General features: G+C 38.1%; 1 protein-coding gene across 2 annotated transcripts in view; it reads right to left on the bottom strand.

The window, feature by feature from the left end:
* Positions 1-25,000, bottom strand: part of ARHGAP23 (Rho GTPase activating protein 23) — a 289,496-nt gene that overhangs the window by 212,685 nt on the left and 51,811 nt on the right. The window lies entirely within an intron of this gene.

The raw sequence follows: 25,000 nt of genomic DNA, 5'->3' as shown, positions 1-25,000 counted from the left end.
GTAACTATACACAATAGCACTGCTATACACACACAGCAACAAATATCCACTATACATACTATATATACCCACAGCAGTAATACCTCACTATACACAATAACACATAATAATATTTAATAACATAAGGAATGGTGAGGCTAGCGAGGCTGAAACCGCTTGCGGGAGCCTAACAAAAACCATACCGCACTTCTGATCTAGGTGAATGTTATTTGCAGTTCTAGATTTGGCTTAAAAAGGACCAGTCAACACAGTAGATTTGCATAATCAACAAATGTAAGATAACAAGACAATGCAATAGCACTTAGTCTGAACTTCAAATGAGTAGTAGATCTTTTTTTCTGACAATTTTAAAAGTTATGTGTCTTTCCACTCCCCCTGTACCATGTGACAGCCATCAGCCAATCACAAATGCATACACGTACCATGTGACAGCCATCAGCCATTCACAAATGCATACACACTTATTCTTGCACATGCTCAGTAGGAGCTAGTGACTCAAAATGTTTAAACATAAAAAGAATGTGCACATTTAGTTAATAGAAGTAAATTGGAAAGTTTTTTAAAATGGCATGCTCTATCTGAATAATTAAAGTTTAATTTTGATTGAGTGTCCCTCACAGCAAACAGTGCTATATTCTCACCCAAGAAAATCACTCTTCATATATAGAGCCTTATTCTAAAAACTTTGCTGGATCAGATACAAAAAAAAAAACACGCTGACAATCGCTCTGACGAAATTCAATAAAAAAAAGGGGTCTGTCCCCGCGAGTTGCAAGATATCTCTTATAGCAAGCAATGATGCTTGCTGGAGAGAGCAACATTAGCTGGGGCTCACTTTAAAAAATAAATCCTGCAGCCTATACGAATCAGATTACTCTGCTAGCAGCATATAGTATTTTATAATCACCTATCATTTATTATGCAGATTTCTATAAGGGAAATAAGTGTTTTCCGTATTTTGACACAATCTCGCCATTTTTTAGTTTTTGAGGAGAAATTTTTTTTAAAAAAATTCTCAAAATACAAATACTGCTATTAATATCAGTATTTTACCAATCACTCTGAAGGGGTTACAATACAGTATGTGTGCGCATGTGTGTTATATATATATATATATATATGTGTGTGTGTGTGTGTATGTGTGTGTATGTGTGTGTGTGTGTATTGTGTTTGTGTGTGTGCATTGTGTATGTGTGTGTGTGTGTGTATTGTGTATGTATTGTGTATGTGTGTGTATGTATTGTGTATGTGTGTGTGTATGTATGTATGTGTGTGTGTGTGTGTGTGTGTGTGTGTGTGTGTACAGTATGTGTGTATATCTGTGTGTATGTATTGTATGTGTGTATGTATTGTGTGTGTATGTATTGTGTGTGAGTGTGTGTAATCAGTGCTGTCCATAGAAAAATGTTGCCAGCTGGGTGGCATTGTAAAGTAGCCAGGTAGGGGCAGTATAATGCTTTGTAACATTATCTCTGTTATTTATAAAATGTTGCTTATCCAAAATACAAACTCATGGCATAATTTAGAATATATTGCCTTAGTGATAATTTGCAACAAGCATTGACAAAAATGAATATCAGCTAATTATAGCTTGATATTATGTTAAATTGTAGCCAGGTGGTCAGTAAAGGTAAGGTGAGTTGGAAGTCATACGTTTCTCTGTCTGATAAATAGATACACGGATGTGAGGTTATCTGTAGTAGTAGTGAAGGATGAGAAACATAATGGCCAGCAGTGATAGCAAATTGAAGGAAAATAAAAAAAAAATAAAAAAAAAATAAAACATGAGGTTTGGCAGAAAATCCAATGCTTGGAATCAAAGGCAGAAGTGTGAGAAAGTGGGTGTGTTTATTTTGTTCTTGCAGTCGGATTAGTTGTGACAACTGAAGCTAATAGTAATTACAGGCTGCTTATGTAATAGCATAAACATTAGGGAAGGGGTAAATAAGGGTGCTCAGAATTTTTCAATTGCAGAGTGTATGGTGCTGGTACACTGAGTTGTGGCTGCTGTGAAAGGGAAAGCTATAAACACAGAATTACCACCGCTGTACACACACCATTAAAGGAATATGAAACACAATTATTTTTCTTTTATGATTCAGATAGAGCAGGCAATTTTAAGCAACTTTTTTAATGTACTCCTATTAACAATATCCTTTGTTCTCTTTGTATCTTTATTTGAAAATGCAGGGAAGTAAGCTTCGGAGCCGGACCATTTTTGGTTCAGCACCTGGGAAGCACTTGCTGATTGGTGGCTAAATGTAGCCACTAATAAGTTAGCGCTACCAAGGGTTCTGAACCAAAAATGGGCTGCTCCTAAGCTTACATTCCTGCCTTTTCAAATAAAGATACCAAGAGAACAAAGAAAATTGATAATAGGAGTAAATTAGGCATAGCTCATGATATACAGTAATAATAATTTTACAGCAGGATAGCTCATAATATACAGTAACAATAGTTACACACACCAGGGACAGATCATAATATACAGTATTAATACTCTTACAGCAGTATAGCTTATGAAACAGTAATAATACGGTTACACACACCAGGGATAGCGCATGATATACAGTAATAATACTGTTACACACACCAGGGTTAGCGCATGATATACAGTAATAATACTGTTACACACACCAGGGATAGCTCATGATATACAGTAATAATACTGTTACACACACCAGAGATAGCTCATGATATACTAATAATACTGTTACACACACCAGGGATAGCTCATGATATACAGTAATAATACTGTTACACACACCAGGGATAGCTCATGATATACTAATAATACTGTTACATACACCAGGGATAGCTCATGATATACAGTAATAATACTGTTAAACACACCAGGGATAACTCATGATATACATAATAATACTGTTACATACACCAGGGATAGCTCATGATATACAGTAATAATACTGTTACACACACCAGGGATAGCGCATGATATACAGTAATAACACTGTTACACACCAGGGATAGCTCATGATATACAGTAATACTGTTACACACACCAGAGAAAGTTCATGATATACAGTAATAATACTGTTACACACACCAGGGATAGCGCATGATATACAGTAATAATACTGTTACACACCAGAGATAGTGCATGATACACAGTAATAATACTGTTACACACACACCAGAGAAAGTTCATGATATACAGTAATAATACTGTTACAAATACTAGGGATAGCTCATGATATACAGTAATAATACTGTTACACACACCAGGGATAGCGCATGATATACAGTAATAATACTGTTACCTACACCAGGGATAGCTCATGATATACACTAATAATACTGTTACACACACCAGGGATAGCGCATGATATACAGTAATAATACTGTTACACACACCAGGGTTAGCGCATGATATACAGTAATAATACTGTTACACACACCAGGGATAGCTCATGTTATACAGTAATAATACTGTTAAACACACCAGGGATAGCTCATGATACACCGTAATACTACTGCTACACACACCAGAGAAAGTTCATGATATAGAGTAATAATACTGTTACAAATACTAGGGATAGCTCATGATATACAGTAATAATACTGTTACACAAGCCAGGGATAAGTTCATGATATACAGTAATAATACTGTTACACACACTAGGGATAGCTCATGATATACATTAATAATACAGTTACACACACCAGGGATAGCTCATGATATAGAATAAAAATATTGTTACGCACACCAGGGATAGCTCATGATATAAACTAATAATACGGTTACACACACCAGGGATAGCTCATGATATACACTAATAATACGGTTACACACACCAGGGATAGCTCATGATATACACTAATAATACGGTTACACACACCAGGGATAGCTCATGATACAGTAATAATACGGTTACACGCACCAGGGATAGCTCATGATATACAGTAATAATACGGTTACACACAGCAGGGATAGCTCATGATATACACTAATAATACTGGTACACACACCATGGATAGCTCATGATATACAGTAATAATACGATTACACACACCAGGGATAGCTCATGATATACAGTAATAATACGGTTACACACACCAGGGATAGCTCATGATATACAGTAATAATATGGTTACACACACCAGGGATAGCTCATGATATACACTAATAATACGGTTACACACACCAGGGATAGCTCATGATATACACTAATAATACGGTTACACACACCAGGGATAGCTCATGATATACACTAATAATACGGTTACACACACCAGGGATAGCTCATGATATACACTAATAATACTGTTACACACACCATGGATAGCTCATGATATACAGTAATAATACGGTTACACACACCAGGGATAGCTCATGATATACAGTAATAATACGGTTACACACACCAGGGATAGCTCATGTTATACAGTAATAATACTGTTACACACACCAGGGATAGCTCATGATATACAGTAATAATACTGTTACACACACCAGGGATAGCTCATGATATACAGTAATAATACTGTTACACACACCAGGGATAGCTCATGATATAGAGTAATAATACTGTTACACACACCAGGGATAGCTCATGATATACAGTAATAATACTGTTACACACACCAGGGATAGCGCATGATATACAGTAATAATACTGTTACACACACCAGGGTTAGCGCATGTTATACAGTAATAATACTGTTACACACACCAGGGATAGCTCATGATATACACTAATAATACTGTTACACACACCAGGGATAGCTCATGATATACAGTAATAATACTGTTACCTACACCAGGGATAGCTCATGATATACAGTAATAATACTGTTACACACACCAGGCATAGCTCATGATATACTAATAATACTGTTACACACACCAGGGATAGCTCATGATATACAGTAATAATACAGTTACCTACACCAGGGATAGCTCATGATATACAGTAATAATACTGTTACACACACCAGGGATAGCTCATGATATACAGTAATAATACTGTTACACACACCAGGGATAGCTCATGATATACAGTAATAATACGGTTACACACACCAGGGATAGCTCATGATATACAGTAATAATATGGTTACACACACCAGGGATAGCTCATGATATACACTAATAATACGGTTACACACACCAGGGATAGCTCATGATATACACTAATAATACTGTTACACACACCATGGATAAATCATGATATACAGTAATAATACGGTTACACACACCAGGGATAGCTCATGATATACAGTAATAATACGGTTACACACACCAGGGATAGCTCATGTTATACAGTAATAATACTGTTACACACACCAGGGATAGCTCATGATATACAGTAATAATACTGTTACACACACCAGGGATAGCTCATGATATACAGTAATAATACTGTTACACACACCAGGGATAGCTCATGATATACAGTAATAATACTGTTACACACACCAGGGATAGCGCATGATATACAGTAATAATACTGTTACACACACCAGGGTTAGCGCATGTTATACAGTAATAATACTGTTACACACACCAGGGATAGCTCATGATATACACTAATAATACTGTTACACACACCAGGGATAGCTCATGATATACAGTAATAATACTGTTACCTACACCAGGGATAGCTCATGATATACAGTAATAATACTGTTACACACACCAGGCATAGCTCATGATATACTAATAATACTGTTACACACACCAGGGATAGCTCATGATATACAGTAATAATACTGTTACCTACACCAGGGATAGCTCATGATATACAGTAATAATACTGTTACACACACCAGGGATAGCTCATGATATACAGTAATAATACTGTTACACACACCAGGGATAGCTCATGATATACAGTAATAATACTGTTACACACACCAGGGATAGCTCATGATATACAGTAATAATACTGTTACACACACCAGGGATAGCTCATGATATACAGTAATAATACTGTTACACACACCAGGGATAGCTCATGATATACAGTAATAATACTGTTACACACACCAGGGATAGCTCATGATATACAGTAATAATACTGTTACACACACCAGGGATAGCTTGTTATATACAGTAATGCTTGAGGGCCTTGTTACTGTGTGCCAATAACGCTGTGTGAGTTTCTTGTTAAGTTTCATGTCTTGTCAATGGAGTTTTTTATTTAAAGGGACATTCAAGTCAAAATTAAACGTTAATGATTCAGAAAGAGAATGCAATTTTAAACAACTCTCCAATTTACTTCTATTAACAAAATGTGCAGTCTATTTATATTTTGACTTTTTGAGTCACCAGCCTCTACTGAGCATGTGTAAGAATTCACAGACTATACATATATGCATTTGTGATTGGCTGATGGCTGTCACAGTGGAAGTAGACATAACTGAAATCCATCAGAAAAAAAATCTACTTCTCACTTGAAGTTCAGACTAAGTGCTATTGCATTGTCTTTTTATTATGCACTTGTTCTATGTGCAAATTTACTGTATTTACTGGTCCTTTAATAATTTGTTTTAATATTTTTTTCTATACTTTTTTGAAGTGTTTTTTTGTGATGCAGCAGGGCCAACCTTAGCATTCACAGAGCCCTGGGCAAGATAAATGTATGGGGCCCCTCAGCCCAGTGCCCTTATTCCCCTCACCTGTATGCCCTGCCCCTGTGCCAACATTCAGTGATACCTATATAAGGAATAACACATAATATTAGTCCTCCTGATGCCATAAACACTTCTAATAAACAAAATACAAGATGCACATTGCACTATCTCATAACCTCACTGTTGACATTGGGGGCCCTGGAGGAGTGCCCCTCTGGCGCCTGCAGTGCAGTTTATTCTATGCAGCGAGAGGTGAGTGGTGATGGGATAAATGCAGCTCTATGAGAGTTACATGCAACTCATGGATGTGATGAGAAAAGAGTGAAAATATTTTTGTATTGTGCGATTTGAGTTGTAATGTTGCAGCAAGGTTTTTACACAAGATATTGTGTTTACAAACAACAAACATTACTGTGTTTAGTATAGTGCTATATATACGGTTTGTCTATATGTGAGTGCATAGATTGTGCACTGAAATAACAGTTTGTACTAAAATATACTCAGACATCCCAAGTCTCCCTGATTGTAATAGCGGCTCCCTGATGTCAGCAAATGGAATGCAATCTCCCTGAAACTCCAAGTACTATGATCTAATGTGGCCCAAATCCGGAAAAGTGCTTCTTTAAGGAATGCCTTTAGTTGCTGGGACGTTATAGAACCCTCAAAGCATGCATCAGTAACCAAAAAGCCCCCACTGATTCTAATAAAATAAAAACACAAATACTACCTTATTTACTGCACGTAATTAAACTTCGAATTCTAAAATATTTGAGCATTCAACAAGCGTACGATCACTGGAAAATAGATTTGCTGTATGTGGTTGTGCAATAAAACTACTTTTTTTTATGTGACTTCAGTGGGAAGCTACTTAAATGATAAGTCTCTATCTTATTTAGGGTTTCAAGGTGTCTAAGATATAAAACTTGGAGGGGGGGGGGGCGTGGCTGCGCAGTAGCGGGAGAAGCCACCTCCATGAAATGAGTTTTTGCCGGTTGGGATGTCTGATATACTATACACATACATACACACTGTCTATTAGGTTAGGCATGGCTCCCTACTACAAGATAGTTGGCTGCACGCTTTTAAAGACAATTATTTGTATTTATATGTAGATGGTCTCTAGGGATTCAGCATTAATAAAACTTTACCAATACCAGGTACAGGCATACCACATGTTATTGCGCTTCACAGATATTGCTCTTTTAACAAATTGAAGGTTTGTGGCAACCTTGTGTTGAGCAAGACTATTGGTGCCATTTTTCCAACATATATACACATATAAACACATAAATACTCATATATACACATAACTATATATACACACCACCAGCACAAATATTATGACTCACTGAACCCCTAGAAGACAGATAGCATTTTTAGCAATAAAGTATTTTGTAATTAAGGTGTGTACATTTTTTTTTTAGACATAATATTATTGTACACTCAATAGATTACAATATAGTGTAAATATAACTTTTATATGCAATGGAAAACAAAAAAACGAGTGTGACTCACTTTATTGCTATATTCGCTTTATTGTGGTGGTCTGGAACCAAACCTGCAATGTCTCGGAGGTACGCCTGTATATAGTCTGTATGTATATAGCCTGTATATAGTCTGTATGTATATAGCCTGTATATAGTCTGTATGTATATAGCCTGTATATAGTCTGTATGTATATAGCCCGTATATAGTCTGTATGTATATAGCCCGTATATAGTCTGTATGTATATAGCCCGTATATAGTCTGTATGTATATAGCCCGTATATAGTCTGTATGTATATAGCCCGTATATAGTCTGTATGTATATAGCCCGTATATAGTCTGTATGTATATAGCCTGTATATAGTCTGTATGTATATAGCCTGTATATAGTCTGTATGTATATAGCCTGTATATAGTCTGTATGTATATAGCCTGTATATAGTCTGTATGTATATAGCTTGTATATAGTCTGTATGTATATAGCCCGTATATAGTCATTGTGTGCAATATTCTACTAAAATCTTGTATTCAACACGTGCTGCAAACAAACTCCAAATTACAAATTACTCTGCAACATCACAGTGGATTGTTCTAGGGCTTTTTTTTGTAAGAATGTTGTCTGCAGCATTTTGGAAGATGATATTTTACCTTAAAGGGATGGTTAAAACAAAAAACATGCATATGAAATAGCACTACTTAAATATTTGCATGAGAAAATGTTTAGGTTTAAGCTGTTCAGTTATAGTTGGAAGGTAACAGGAAGAGCATGTCCGGGTGCAACAGGTCCCTAGACAAATGGTCAGAGTTTCAAGGTTTTGTGTAGTAGCAAGAATCTTTAAATCACATTTCTCCTAACTGTCCCTCATCCTGTGGGACTGTTATGGGTTGGGACGTATAGCCCACAGCCCCTCGGTACCCCGGTTCTAAAGGACTGACCACACTCTGGTTATATACACCCAAGTTCTGTCTATAACCTCTCCCCTTCCATGTGTGGCCCCACAAAATACCATTGCCCACAGTCTTTTAACCTTCTACATCCCAAAAATCATCCAGAAGATATTGAGGTATGTATTAAAAAAAAAAAAAATATATATATATATATATATATATATATATACATACAAACACACACATATACATACATAAATATATATACACATATAATATATATATATATATATATATATATATATATATATATATATATATATATATATATATATATATATACATACATATACACACACACACACACACACACACACATATACACACACACACACACACATACACACAGGTGTACCTCGGAAATACTGCAGGTTTGGTTCCAGAACACCGCAATAAAGCGAATATAGCAATAAAGTGAGTCAAGTAATTAAATAACAAGAAACATAATACATTTTAAAATTCTTCTTTTGGATGAAGCAAAGCATGTGTTCCTTTAACAAGAACGTTTAGGATATAAGCACACAGGAATATCTCACAATATAAATGACACCGCTAGATACACACACACACACACACAATAGCTCACTATACACAAAAGCACTGCTGCTCATATGCAGAGGGGTTAGCGACTGTAACAGAGGTGTTTAGCCAGCGTAAACAATATAAATATGCCTTCAAAAAGGGCGTAGCTGAGGCAACCAGTCAGTTGTTCACTTCTGAACATTAAAATGATGCTTGGTCATAAAAAATAGCACTTTGTGGTATAGATCATTCAGTTAATTTGTGTATAAAATGTACATAAATATGACATTTATGAGTTGTCTATTAAGATGAAAATGTGTGTGTGCTGTGAAATGATTTTTCTCATTGATTTGTGCCTTGTTGCTATAAAAGGTTGGGAATGATTACAATTATACAGTCATATGACTATAGACATGCAATAGGAATACATCATTATACGCTATCACTGCTATACACACACACTAGGAGTGGCTGACTATAAACAATAACACTGCTTTATTTACACACATACAGGACAGAAATAGCTCAGGCTACACAGTTATACTGCTGTACACTTGCTATATCACCTATGAATCAGTAACAATTCTAGATCCATTAGGAATAGTTTATTATAGGCATAGCTGTGATTACATGTGGTAGTGAGGTGGCACAGACCAGATATCTCATAGGTGTGTGTTAGTGTTTAAAGGAACATTAACCGCAAAATTGTCTTTCATGATTCAGATAGAGAATAAACATTTTAGAAAAAGTCTCCAGTTTAATTCTATTATTAAATTTGCTTCATTCTCTTTGAATTCTTTGTTAAAGAGATATCTAGGTAGGTAGCGTGCACATGCCTGAAGCACTACATGAAAGGAAATAGTGCTGCCATCTAGTGCTCTTGTTAATGTATAACATTGTTGCAAAACTGCTTCTATATAGTGCTGCAGACACGTGCACACTACCAAGCATACCTTTTTGCTTTTCAACATAGGATAAACACAGCTATATGTACAATAAACTATTCCTAATGCCTTATGTACCATTGATACAGCCAGCAGATGAGTGGCACCAGGGCCCAAGTGCTGAGAGGGCTCACAACAGCCGGTATATACATAGGCTTGTGCACTGTGCAGAATGTGTACAATCCTAATGCAGGGGAGCCTTTTATTAGTGCAGGTTGCAAATCTATCGATCCTCAAAATCGTGTATTTTATTACTATTGCTGACTAAGGAGTTACCTTGGGAGGCCCCAAAAAATATTTTACCTCAAGGACCTCTGCTAAGTAAGGCCTAGATTTGGAGTTTGGCGGTAGCCGTGAAAACCAGCGTTAGAGGCTCCTAACGCTGGTTTTAGGCTACCGCCGGTATTTGGAGTCAGTCAAAAAAGGGTCTAAAGCTCACTTTTCAGCCGCGACTTTTCCATACCGCAGATCCCCTTACGTCATTTGCGTATCCTATCTTTTCAATGGGATCTTTCTAACTCCGGTATTTAGAGTCATGTCTGAAGTGAGCGTTAGAAATCTAACGACAAAACTCCAGCCGCAGAAAAAAGTCAGTAGTTAAGAGCTTTCTGGGCTAACGCCGGTTCATAAAGCTCTTAACTACTGTGCTCTAAAGTACACTAACACCCATAAACTACCTATGTACCCCTAAACCGAGGTCCCCCCACATCGCCGACACTCGATTAAATTTTTTTAACCCCTAATCTGCCGACCGCCACCTACATTATACTTATGTACCCCTAATCTGCTGCCCCTAACACCGCCGACCCCTGTATTATATTTATTAACCCCTAACCTGCCCCCCACAACGTCGCCGCCAGCTACCTACAATAATTAACCCCTAATCTGCCGACCGCAAAGCGCCGCCACCTACATTATAGCTATGTACCCCTAATCTGCTGCCCCTAACACCGCCGACCCCTATATTATATTTATTAACCCCTAATCTGCCGCCCTCAACGTCGCCTCCACCTGCCTACACTTATTAACCCCTAATCTGCCGACCGGACCGCACCGCTATTATAATAAAGTTATTAACCCCTAATCCGCCTCACTAACCCTATAATAAATAGTATTAACCCCTAATCTGCCCTCCCTAACATTGCCGACACCTAACTTCAAACATTAACCCCTAATCTGCCGACCGGAGCTCACCGCTATTCTAATAAATGTATTAACCCCTAAAGCTAAATCTAACCCTAACACTAACACCCCCCTAAGTTAAATATAATTTAAATCTAACGAAATTAATTAACTCTTATTAAATAAATTATTCATATTTAAAGCTAAACACTTACCTGTAAAATAAATCCTAATATAGCTACAATATAAATTATAATTATATTATAGCTATTTTAGGATTTATATTTATTTTACAGGTAACTTTATATTTATTTTAACCAGGTACAATAGCTATTAAATAGTTAAGAACTATTTAATAGCTACCTAGTTAAAATAATTACAAAATTACCTGTAAAATAAATCCTAACCTAAGTTACAATTAAACCTAACACTACACTATCAATAAATAAATTAAATAAAATACCTACAATTACCTACAATTAAACCTAACACTACACTATCAATAAATTAATTAAATACAATACCTACAAATAACTACAATGAAATAAACTAACTAAAGTACAAAAAATAAAAAAGAACTAATTTACAAAAAATAAAAAAATATTTACAAACATAAGAAAAATATTAAAACAATTTTAAACTAATTACACCTACTCTAAGCCCCCTAATAAAATAACAAAGACCCCCAAAATAAAAAAATGCCCTACCCTATTCTAAATTACTAAAGTTCAAAGCTCTTTTACCTTACCAGCCCTGAACAGGGCCCTTTGCGGGGCATGCCCCAAGAAGTTCAGCTCTTTTGCCTGTAAAAAAAAACATACAATACCCCCCCCCCCCAACATTACAACCCACCACCCACATACCCCTAATCTAACCCAAACCCCCCTTAAATAAATTGATTGAACTTGATTCTGATTGGCTGATTCCATCAGCCAATCAGAATATTCCTACCTTAATTCCGATTGGCTGATAGAATCCTATCAGCCAATCGGAATTCGAGGGACGCCATCTTGGATGACGTCATTTAAAGGAACCGTCATTCGGCTAGTAGGAGTCGGGAGAAGAGGATGTTCCGCGTCGGATGGAAGATGATGGCTCCCGAAGAAAGAAGATTGAAGATGCCGTTGATAGAAGACTTCATCCGGATCATGGACCTCTTCAGCTCCCGCTTGGATGAAGACTTCAGCCGGATCATGGACCTCTTCAGCTCCCGCTTGGATGATGACTTCAGCCGGATCATGGACCTCTTCAGCCCCCCGCTTGGGCTTGGATCAGGACATCGGAGGAGCTCTTCTGGATCGATCGGTGAACCTGGTATGGTGAAGATAAGGTAGGAAGATCTTCAGGGGCTTAGTGTTAGGTTTATTTAAGGGGGGTTTGGGTTAGATTAGGGGTATGTGGGTGGTGGGTTGTAATGTTGGGGGGGGGTATTGTATGTTTTTTTTTACAGGCAAAAGAGCTGAACTTCTTGGGGCATGCCCCGCAAAGGGCCCTGTTCAGGGCTGGTAAGGTAAAAGAGCTTTGAACTTTAGTAATTTAGAATAGGGTAGGGCATTTTTTTATTTTGGGGGGCTTTGTTATTTTATTAGGGGGCTTAGAGTAGGTGTAATTAGCTTAAAATTGTTGTAATATTTTTCTAATGTTTGTAAATATTTTTTTATTTTTTGTAACTTAGTTCTTTTTTATTTTTTGTACTTTAGTTAGTTTATTTCATTGTATTTATTTGTAGGAATTGTATTTAATTTATGTATTGATAGTGTAGTGTTAGGTTTAATTGTAACTTAGGTTAGGATTTATTTTAAAGGTAAATTTGTAATTATTTTAACTATTTTAGCTATTAAATAGTTCTTAACTATTTAATAGCTATTGTACCTGGTTAAAATAAATACAAAGTTACCTGTAAAATAAATATTAATCCTAAAATAGCTATAATATAATTATAATATTATATTAGTGTAGGCAGGTGGAGGCGACGTTGTGGGGGGCAGATTAGGGGTTAATAAATATAATATAGGGGTCGGCGGTGTTAGGGGCAGCAGATTAGGGGTACATAGGGATAATGTAAGTAGCGGCGGTTTACGGAGCGGCAGATTAGGGGTTAAAAATAATATACAGGGCTCAGCGATAGCGGGGGCGGCAGAATAGGGGTTAATAAGTGTAAGGTTAGGGGTGTTTAGACTCGGGGTACATGTTAGAGTGTTAGGTGCAGACGTAGGAAGTGTTTCCCCATAGGAAACAATGGTGCTGCGTTAGGAGCTGAACGCGGCTTTTTTGCAGGTGTTAGGTTTTTTTTCAGCTCAAACAGCCCCATTGTTTCCTATGGGGGAATCGTGCACGAGCACGTTTTTGAGGCTGGCCACGTCCGTAAGCAACTCTGGTATCGAGAGTTGAAGTTGCATTAAATATGCTCTACGCTCCGTTTTTGGAGCCTAACGCAGCCATTCTGTGGACTCTCAATACCAGAGGTATTTAAAAGGTGCGGCCAGAAAAAAGCCAGCGTTAGCTACGCGGGTCGTTACCGACAAAACTCTAAATCTAGCCGTTAGTCTGTTCCTGATGTATGGTGCACATGCTTAGGGCCCTCAGTTCAGTAAGTCTGTTCCTGATATACGGTGCACGTGCTTAGACCCCTCTGTTCAGTAAGTCTGTTCCTGATGTACGGTGCACGTGCTTAGACCCCTCTGTTCAGTAAGTCTGTTCCTGATGTATGGTGCATGTGCTTAGGGCCCTCTGCTCAGTAAGTCTGTTCCTGATGTACGGTGCACGTGCTTAGGGCCCTCTGTTCAGTAAGTCTGTTCCTGATGTACGGTGCACGTGCTTAGGGCCCTCTGCTCAGTAAGTCTGTTCCTGATGTACGGTGCACGTGCTTAGGGCCCTCTGTTCAGTAAGTCTGTTCCTGATGTACGGTGCACGTGCTTAGGGCCCTCTGTTCAGTAAGTCTGTTCCTGATGTACGGTGCACGTGCTTAGGGCCCTCTGTTCAGTAAGTCTACTTCTGATGTACGGTGCACGTGCTTAGGGCCCTCTGCTCAGTAAGTCTGTTCCTGATGTACGGTGCACGTGCTTAGGGCCCTCTGCTCAGTAAGTCTGTTCCTGATGTACGGTGCACGTGCTTAGGGCCCTCTGTTCAATAAGTCTGCTTCTGATGTACGGTGCACGTGCTTAGGGCCCTCTGTTCAGTAAGTTTGTTCCTGATGTACGGTGCATGTGCTTAGGGCCCTCTGTTCAGTAAGTCTGTTCCTGATGTACGGTGCATGTGCTTAGAGCCCTCTGTTCAGTAAGTCTGTTCCTGATGTACGGTGGACGTGCTTAGGGCCCTCTGTTCAGTAAATCTGTTCCTGATGTACGGTGCAGGTGCTTAGGGCACCCTGCGCAGTAAATCTGTGCCTGATGTACGGTGCACGTGCTTAGGGCCCTCTGCTCAGTAAGTCTGTTCCTGATGTACGGTGCACGTGCTTAGGGCCCTCTGCTCAGTAAGTCTGTTCCTGATGTACGGTGCACGTGCTTAGGGCCCTCTGCTCAGTAAGTCTGTTCCTTATGTACGGTGCACGTGCTTAGGGCCCTCTGTTCAGTAAGTTTGTTCCTGATGTATAGTGCACGTGCTTAGTGCCCTCTGTTCAGTAAATCTGTTCCTGATGTACGGTGCACGTGCTTAGGGCCCTCTGCTCAGTAAGTCTGTTCCTGATGTACGGTGCACGTGCTTAGGGCCCTCTGCTCAGTAAGTCTGTTCCTGATGTACGGTGCACGTGCTTAGGGCCCTCTGCTCAGTAAGTCTGTTCCTGATGTACAGTGCACGTGCTTAGAGCCCTCTGTTCAGTAAGTCTGTTCCTGATGTACGGTGCAGGTGCTTAGGGCCCTCTGCTCAGTAAGTCTGTTCCTGATGTACAGTGCACGTGCTTAGGGCCCTCTGTTCAGTAAGTCTGTTCCTGATGTACGGTGCACGTGCTTAGGGCCCTCTGTTCAGTAAGTCTGTTCCTGATGTACGGTGCACGTGCTTAGGGCCCTCAGTTTAGCAAGTCTGTTCTTGATGTACGGTGCACGTGCTTAGGGCCCTCAGTTCAGCAAGTCTGTTCTTGATGTACGGTGCACGTGCTTACGGCCCTCTGTTCAGTAAGTCTGCTCCTGATGTACGGTGCTTGTGCTTTTTTTTTCTGAAGCTACAGTGTATGAGGGGTGGTGAGGGGAGCAGACATTCATGTATCCATCCTCGCTCACAATGGAACCAATGTTGTGAACAGGTCATTGCTTCACAAAGCATTCTCTCTTCAGAGTGTTTATTGTTCAGCTACCAATATTACAAGTAGCTCTTTATGGAAAAAATAAATAAATATACAACTCTGTGTAGTTTAGTAGAATTGTGTGCCATTAGCAGATCAGCAGAATGCCACTTCTGTACATATTTCTAGTTCTTAGAGTGCACAGTAGTTTTATGGGAATTAAAGGGATAGGAAAGCCAAAATTAAACTTTAATGATTCAGATAGCATGTGCAGTTGGGATGGAAAGGAAACAATTGAAATATGCATGGGTGCACTTCCATTTTATATCAAAACATTTTCGCAATTTACTTCCATTAGCAAAAATGCTTCTAGTAAAATGTATTACTGGTTTTAAGCAGCATACTCACATATGCTGCTGTGAGGGTCCTTGCCACAGTATTCAAGTTAAAGGGATACTATACCCACTTTTTTTTCAGATAGAGCATGAGATTTTAAGCACCCTTCTAATTTACTCCTATTATCAATTGTTCTTTGTTCTCATGCTATCTTGATTTGAAAAAGCAGTACTGTAAGCTTTAGAGCCGGGACATTTTTTTTTCAGCACCTGGGTAGCACTTGCTGATTTGTGGCTAAATGTATCAAACCAATCAGCAAGCTCTACCAAGGTGCTGAACTAAAAATGGGCCGGCTCCTAATTTTTTATTACTGCTTTTTCAAATCAAGATAGCATGAGAACAAAGAAAAATTGATAATAGGAGTAAATTATAAAGTTGCTTGAAATTGCACGCTCTATCTGAATCATGAGAGAAAAATGTGGGGTTAGTATCCCTTTAAGAGAGCTGGTGGTGGTGTGTATTGTCCGTGAAAACTTTATTTGTGTCATATAAGCCACTGCTAACTTCATGAGAAGATGAGTTGTCTAAATACTGGTGCACAACACACACAGCATATGTGCGTATGCCGCTGAAAACCATTAATAGCTTTTACTAGAAGCATTTTTGCTAATGGGGAGTATATTTGAAAAATGCTTCTATTTAAAACTGAAGTGCACCCATGCACATTTCAATTGTGACCTTTCTATCCCTTTAAGAAACTTTCCAATGTACTTCCATTATCAAATTGTGTACAGCTACTACTGAGGATGTGCAAGAATTCAGTGTATACATATGAGTCTATGATTGGCTGATGGCTGTCACATGATACTACGGGTTAGCAAATTGTAATTTTGAAATTTGTTAGAATTTTTTTTTTTTTACTGCTCATTTAAAATAAGAGCTATAAAATTCCTACTTTTATCCATATGGAAGAACAGCATATAAACATTCAGTGTTTTGTTTTTTTTAATGAAAATAATGTTAAGTAACAGCTTTTTAGAAGTAATTTGAAACAAAAACAACTGTATCAGCAGTCTGCTTCTTTCAAGTCATAAGGCTCATTTGGCTGACACTTATTGGTTCAAGTATGAGCATTAGTAAAAAGTACACAAAAATGTTTTTTTCTGCAAATAAAGCCAACATGTTAAAAACAATGCATTTTCATATGGGTTAATAAAAATCGATTTGAGAACAGTGCACCTCTAGTGTAAAAAATCAACTCTCTTGTTAGAGTATTTTATTTTTTAAACAAAAACCCTTATCTCAGTGTGTGTTAAACTCCTGATAAGTGACTAAAGCATATGTTGCTCCTGATTGGCTCACTGGCTATATCCTTATCTAGAGCAGTAGTGCACAGCCCCCAAGTGCTCAACTTTGACTATGCTTTTAATTCACTCGAGTGTGTAATTTTAGTACTAGCAACCCAGCAAAAATATGTGCTAAAACCTGCAAAGGGGTTAAACACGTAGTTGAAGTACCACTACTGATTGGTTCACTGTCCATTTCCATTTGGGGCAAGTAGTTATCTGCAGCTCACGGGTGGTGCTTTAACTATGAGTTTAACGTCTTTGTGTATTGTTTGCACGATAATAACCCTTTAAAGGGATACTGAACATACATTTTTTTCTTTCATGATTTAGATAGAACATGCAATTTTAAGCAACTTTCTAATTTACTCCTACTATCAAATTGTCTTAGTTGTCTTGCTATCTTTATTTAAAAAGCAGGAATTTAAAGCTTAAGAGCCAGCCCATTTAGGTTCAGGACCCTGGATAGTGCTTGCTTATTGGTGGCTATATTTTAACACCAAAAAGTAAGCGTAACCGAGGTTATGACCCCAAAAAATGGGCCGTCTCTTAAGCTTATATTCCTGCTTTTAAAATTAAGATAGCAAGAAAACGAAGAAAAATTGATAATAGGAGTAAATTAGAAAGTTGCATGCTCTATCTGAATCATGAAAGAAAAAAACTTGGGTTTAGCGTCCTTTTAACGCTGTAGCAAAGTTTAAAGAAATACTTAGAAATGTAAAAAACGACATAAAATGTGGCAATTGAATAGATTTTTTGCACTACAATACATATTTAGGGCTAGATTACGAGTGGAACACAATTTTGTGCTCCCACTCACACTTTAACTTCTCTAGACGGAGAATTTTTGCGCACGTTGGGTTGCGCTCTTATTACAAGTTGAAAATAAAAAAAGATAGCGGAAGAGCAAAACTTTAAATAGCGCAACCGCGTTAACATATTCTCCAATAGACTTCAATGGAGCACAAACACTGGGGGGAAAACTAACACCCATATTTGCACTCTAACCCAATTGTGGGTTATTCAAGTGCGTAAAACACAACATGAATTATGAATATTTCACATTCCAATGTTCTTTACATAGAAGGATGTATTCTATTTATTAAATGTACTTTTTTTATGTGTTTTGTGCAACTTTTTGATTCTGTGTATATGCCTGCTAGTAGCTGTATATCTAGCACCCAGGCAGATGTCTTACATTTAAAGGGACAGTTCACCCAAAAACTTTCTCCCCTTTAAATTATTCCCAATGATCCTTTTTACCTGCTAGAGTGTATTAAATTGGTTGTAAGTAGTTCCTTTACTCATATTTCAGCATTTGAAATAGCTGATTTAGCTTGTGGTTTCCCAACCTATACTGAAAGTTTTGATACTGGCGTATATGCTATTGACAAGCCTAAATAAACACAGCCAGCAGAAGAGATTACACTGTCAGTGGGGGGCATGATAGTTAAGTAATAAAATGATAATTTGCCATTGTTCTCTCTATGTATTGAGCTTTGGTGTTCCAGACAAATATAAGATAAGGAAGCAAGTTTGTGTACATGAAAGTGATAACATAATGAGATCTGATATTACCTGAAGCTCAACCCATTGTAATAGGCTGTGGTTTCAAAGCACAAAACCAGCTACTTCAGATACACAAATAAACCCGAAAATGCAATTTCTCAAATATTTTATACTCTGCATTTGGTATAACAAGTCAATTAAAATACATTTATGGAAAAACAATTTTACAGTGTACTGTCCCTTTAAGAATATGTCCATCATATTATTGTTATTTGTATATAGAGGGATTAAACAGAACTGAAATGCACATGAGCACAATTTAATTTTGAATAGATGCATTTTTGCAATACACTTCTATTACCAAACATCTTCTAGTGAAAGCTTTTACTGTGCATAGGCACGTGGAGGATATCTAGATATGAACAGGGCACCAGCATATTAAAGAGCCTGTTGTGTCATTGTGACACAGTACATGAAACAAGGCACCAACAGCTTTTACTAGAAGCATTTTTGGTAATACCAGTGTGCATTTCAATTTTGACTACACTGTCCCTTTAAAGGGATATGAAACCCAAACATTTTATTTTGTGATTCAGACAGAGCATACAAGTTTTAAAAAAGTTTCCAATTTACTTCCATTATCAAATATCTTCGTTCCCATGGCATTCTTTGTTGAAGAGATACCTAGGTAGGTGGAAATAGTGCTGCAATCTAGTGCTCTTGCAAAACTGCTACGATATAGTGCCCCGGACACGTGCACACTCCTAAACTTAAGTCACTGCTTTTCAACAAAAGATACCAAGAAAACAAAGAACATGTGTTTACAATTGTCTGCTTTATCTGAACCATGAAAGAAAAAAATGTATGTTCCATGTCCTTTTAAGCAGTGCATCACATAAGATATGTATATAAATAAGATTCCAACGGCTTTTAAAGCTTTGTTATTAGCAAGATGTAAATGTGCTCCTGCAGTGATATAAGCTTTCCAACTCCAGCCGTCTCTTGCTCTAATCCTCTACATTTTCTGCATTATTTCAGGTTGCTGACTCTTCTCTCCATTCTTTAACTTCATACAATAAATAAGAAGTGGTAAAGGTGTAAGTATGGTGAGGACAATGAAACTGGAGAGGCTAGAGGGAACTCTTAGTGAATTCTGTACACTAAGCTGCATGTAGTTAGGCCAGAGAACTGCAGCACAAAGTGTCTGCGAGCATATTTGCAGCCATTCTTAAACTGATATGGGAGTAATAAATGACAGCACTAGTGGTAAACACTGGACTCAGTAGTGCAAGTAAAGTCAGGATTCAGATAGAGCATGCGGTTTTAAAAGACTTTCCAATTTACCTTGATTATCAAAATGTACACAGTCTTTTTATGCACACTTTCTGAGGCAATAGCTATTACTGAGCATGTGCAGGAGTTCACAGGGTATAGTTATACGAGTCTGTGATTGGCTAATGGCAGTCACATGATACAGGGAGCAGCAAATTGAGGTAAATTTTGAAGTTTTTCAGAAAAAATAATATGTACTGCTCATTTACAAATCAGAATAAGTGCTATTGCATTGTCTATTTATTATGCACTTGATTATGCAGATCTATTGTATTTATTGGTCCTTTTTAACTTTTTAAACAGTCATATCATTAGAGGGGACTTAAACTCACAATAAAAAACCCCAATTAAGGGCTAGATTACGAGTGGAACGCTAACAGTTACGTGCGAGTGAAAAGGGGATTATCAAGGGTATTTGCAGGTCTGGTTTTTCATTTGTATTACAAGTCGAAAGTAAACGCAATCGCTTGAGCGCAAGTCAGATTAATACGTCCTCAGAGCTCCGGTTAACTGTTTTGCAAACAAAAAAGTGTCACAAAATACATTACAAAAGTACAGTTACACTAATAACACCATCTTATAAAAATGATTCAAAACAAAATTGCACAAAAAAGTTATAAGGAAAAAAAAAAGGCAGACAAAGGGCTCTAACATAGACATACATACATATACATGTCTAAAGATGGGTATGTATATATGAATTTATATGTATATATAAATATATGTATTTACAGACATATATGCATATAAATACATATATAGACATATATATAAGTGCATTAAAACCCTTTGTATATATCATATATCTATAAATGTATGATTATATATAGGTATAATTGTACCAAAATACCATCATATATATATGTAGAAATATGTATTAATAAATAAAACATATTCGGCTATGTGAAGAACATTGGAATGTGAAATATTCATATTTTCATGTTGTGTTAGCGCACTTCAGAATATGCAATCATGTTTGCTCGCGAGTAGGGTATTAGGTTACTTTCTTTGCTCTTTTGACTTCTATGGGGGGAAATAGGTTATTGCGCGAGCGATAATGTAAGTTCGGCTTTGCACGCTCGTCAGGTTAGCGCGCAAGCGAAAAACAGTTTACTTTCAACTTGGAATATGAGCGCAACCCGACGAGCACCAAAAAAGCTTACTTCTAGCACAGCTAATGCTCAAGCGGGAGCATTAAATAACGATCCACTTGTAATCTGGCCCTAAATGTTTAAAGGTATGTACATTCATTATTTATGAGGCCTGCTCTTATGATATACCTTTGCTAATTAAACTTTTTCCTCCCATCCAGTGAGAAATGGAGAGCGTACTGTTAACTTAAAGGGATATTAAATCTATTTAGCCACCAATCGGCAAACGCTACCTAGTGCTGAACCAAAAATGGGCCGTATCCTAAGTTTACATTCCTGCTTTTCAAATAAAGATACCAAAAAAACAAAGAAAATTTGATAATAGAAGTAAATTAGAAAGTTGCTTAACTCATGAAAGAAAAGAAATGTGGGTTTCATTTCCCATTAAAGACATAGAAAAGTCTATTTCAGATTCTATTAGAACTTTTTGCGATATTCTTCAACTAGCAAGAGATAACTTGAGCACATGACCTGGTGACATCATTACCAGCCTGACTGACAGAGTGTACGGCAAACTCATTTGAGTGGCGGGCCATTTTCCATACAACTGCAACTCATACAGGCAGCACACTACCTACATATATTGTCATTGCTATGTTTGCTGTTTGTGAATTGTATCAAGAGTCTTTTAATGTCATATTCTTTGGCAACACTAATCGATTCTTTGCAAATAACACCAGTTTGACATCCCTGGTGTACGGTGACAACACCAGAAGTCTGACAGATACAGTATACAGTGACACCACCAGCAGTCTGACAGATACAGTATACAGTGACACCACCAGCAGTCTGACAGATACAGTATACAGTGACACCACCAGCAGTCTGACAAATACAGTATACAGTGACACCACCAGCAGTCTGACAGATACAGTATACAGTGACACCACCAGCAGTCTGACAAATACAGTATACAGTGACAACACCAGAAGTCTGACAGATACAGTATACAGTGACACCACCAGCAGTCTGACAGATACAGTATACAGTGACAGCACCATCAGTCTGACAGATACAGTATACAGAGACACCACCATCAGTCTGACAGATACAGTATACAGTGACACCACCATCAGTCTGACAGATACAGTATACAGTGACACCACCATCAGTCTGACAGATACAGTATACAGAGACACCACCATCAGTCTGACAGATACAGTATACAGTGACACCACCATCAGTCTGACAAATACAGTATACAGTGACACCACCATCAGTCTGACAGATACAGTATACAGTGACACCACCAGCAGTCTGACAGATAAAGTATACAGTGACACCACCATCAGTCTGACAGATAAAGTATACAGTGACACCACCATCAGTCTGACAGATAAAGTATACAGAGACACCACCAGCAGTCTGACAAATACAGTATACAGTGACACCACCATCAGTCTGACAAATACAGTATACAGTGACACCACCATCAGTCTGACAGATACAGTATACAGTGACACCACCATCAGTCTGACAGATACAGTATACAGTGACACCACCATCAGTCTAACAAATACAGTATACAGTGACACCACCATCAGTCTGACAGATAAAGTATACAGTGACACCACCATCAGTCTGACAGATACAGTATACAGTGACACCACCAGCAGTCTGACAAATACAGTATACAGTGACACCACCATCAGTCTGACAGATACAGTATACAGTGACACCACCATCAGTCTGACAGATACAGTATACAGTGACACCACCAGCAGTCTGACAGATACAGAAAAGTAACATCACAAATAGTCTGACAGATAAAGTATACAGAGACACCACCAGCAGTCTGACAAATACAGTATACAGTGACAGCACCATCAGTCTGACAAATACAGTATACAGTGACACCACCAGCAGTCTGACAAATACAGTATACAGTGACACCATCAGCAGTCTCACAAATACAGTATACAGTGACACCAGAGACACCACCAGCAGTCTGGCAGATACAGTATACAGTGACACCACCATCAGTCTGACAGATACGGTATACAGTGACACCACCAGCAGTCTGACAGATACAGTATACAGTGACACCCCCAGCAGTCTGACAAATACAGTATACAGTGACACCACCAGCAGTCTGAAAGATACGGTATACAGTGACACCACCATCAGTCTGACAGATACAGTATACAGTGACACCACCAGCAGTCTGACAGATACTGTATACAGTGACACCACCATCAGTCTGACAGATACAGTATACTGTATCTGTCAGACTGCTGGTGGTGTCACTGTATACTGTATCTGTCAGACTGCTGGTGGTGTTACTGTATACTGTGACACCACCATCAGTCTGACAGATACAGTATACAGTGACACCGCCATAAGTCTGACAGATACAGTATACAGTGACACCACCAGCAGTATGACAGATACGGTATACAGTGACACCACCATCAGTCTGACAGATACTGTATACAGTGACACCACCATCAGTCTGATAGATACTGTATACAGTGACACCACCAGCAGTCTAACAAATACAGTATACAGTGACACCACCATCAGTCTGACAGATACAGAAAAGTAACAACAGATAAAGTATAGAGACACCACCAGCAGTCTGACAAATACAGTATACAGTGACACCATCAGCAGTCTCACAAATACAGTATACAGTGACACCAGAGACACCACCAGCAGTCTGGCAGATACAGTATACAGTGACACCACCATCAGTCTGACAGATACGGTATACAGTGACACCACCAGCAGTCTGACAGATACGGTATACAGTGACACTACCATCAGTCTGACAGATACAGTATACAGTGACACCACCATCAGTCTGACATATACAGTATACAGTGACACCACCAGCAGTCTGACAGATACTGTATACAGTGACACCACCATCAGTCTGACAGATACAGTATACAGGGACATCATTATCAATCTGACAGATACAGTATACAGTAACATCCCCATCAGATACAGTATACAGTGACATCACCAGCAGTCTGACAGATATAATATACAGTGACACCACCATCAGTCTGACAGATACAGTATACAGGGACATCATTATCAATCTGACAGATACAGTATACAGTAACATCCCCATCAGATACAGCATACAGTGACATCACCAGCAGTCTGACAGATATAATATACAGTGACACCACCAGCAGTCTAGGTCTGACGGATATAGTGTACAGGGACACCACAAACATTGCTACCTGAGTAAAATGTACAGAGTACAACAACTTTTCTATCCGATGGACAGATACAGTGTAAAGTGACATTTCTACCAGTCTGACACATCATCTGACAAATACAGTGAATAGTAAAATCTCTACTGATGGCTATAAAATACAGTGACAGCACTAGCTGACTGACAAATAACACTAAGTTCTCTACTAGAATGGCCACTGCTATACATATTACAATCTCTTCACTACTGACAGATACAATTGTGCAGTGACAGCTCCAACTGACTGACTTACACATTGTACAATTACATATCTACCTGACAG

This window comes from Bombina bombina, chromosome 1, assembly GCF_027579735.1.
Source record: "Bombina bombina isolate aBomBom1 chromosome 1, aBomBom1.pri, whole genome shotgun sequence".
Taxonomy (NCBI): domain Eukaryota; kingdom Metazoa; phylum Chordata; class Amphibia; order Anura; family Bombinatoridae; genus Bombina; species Bombina bombina.
Note: the sequence above shows the minus strand (reverse complement) of the source record. Positions and strands in the feature narration are given on the sequence as shown.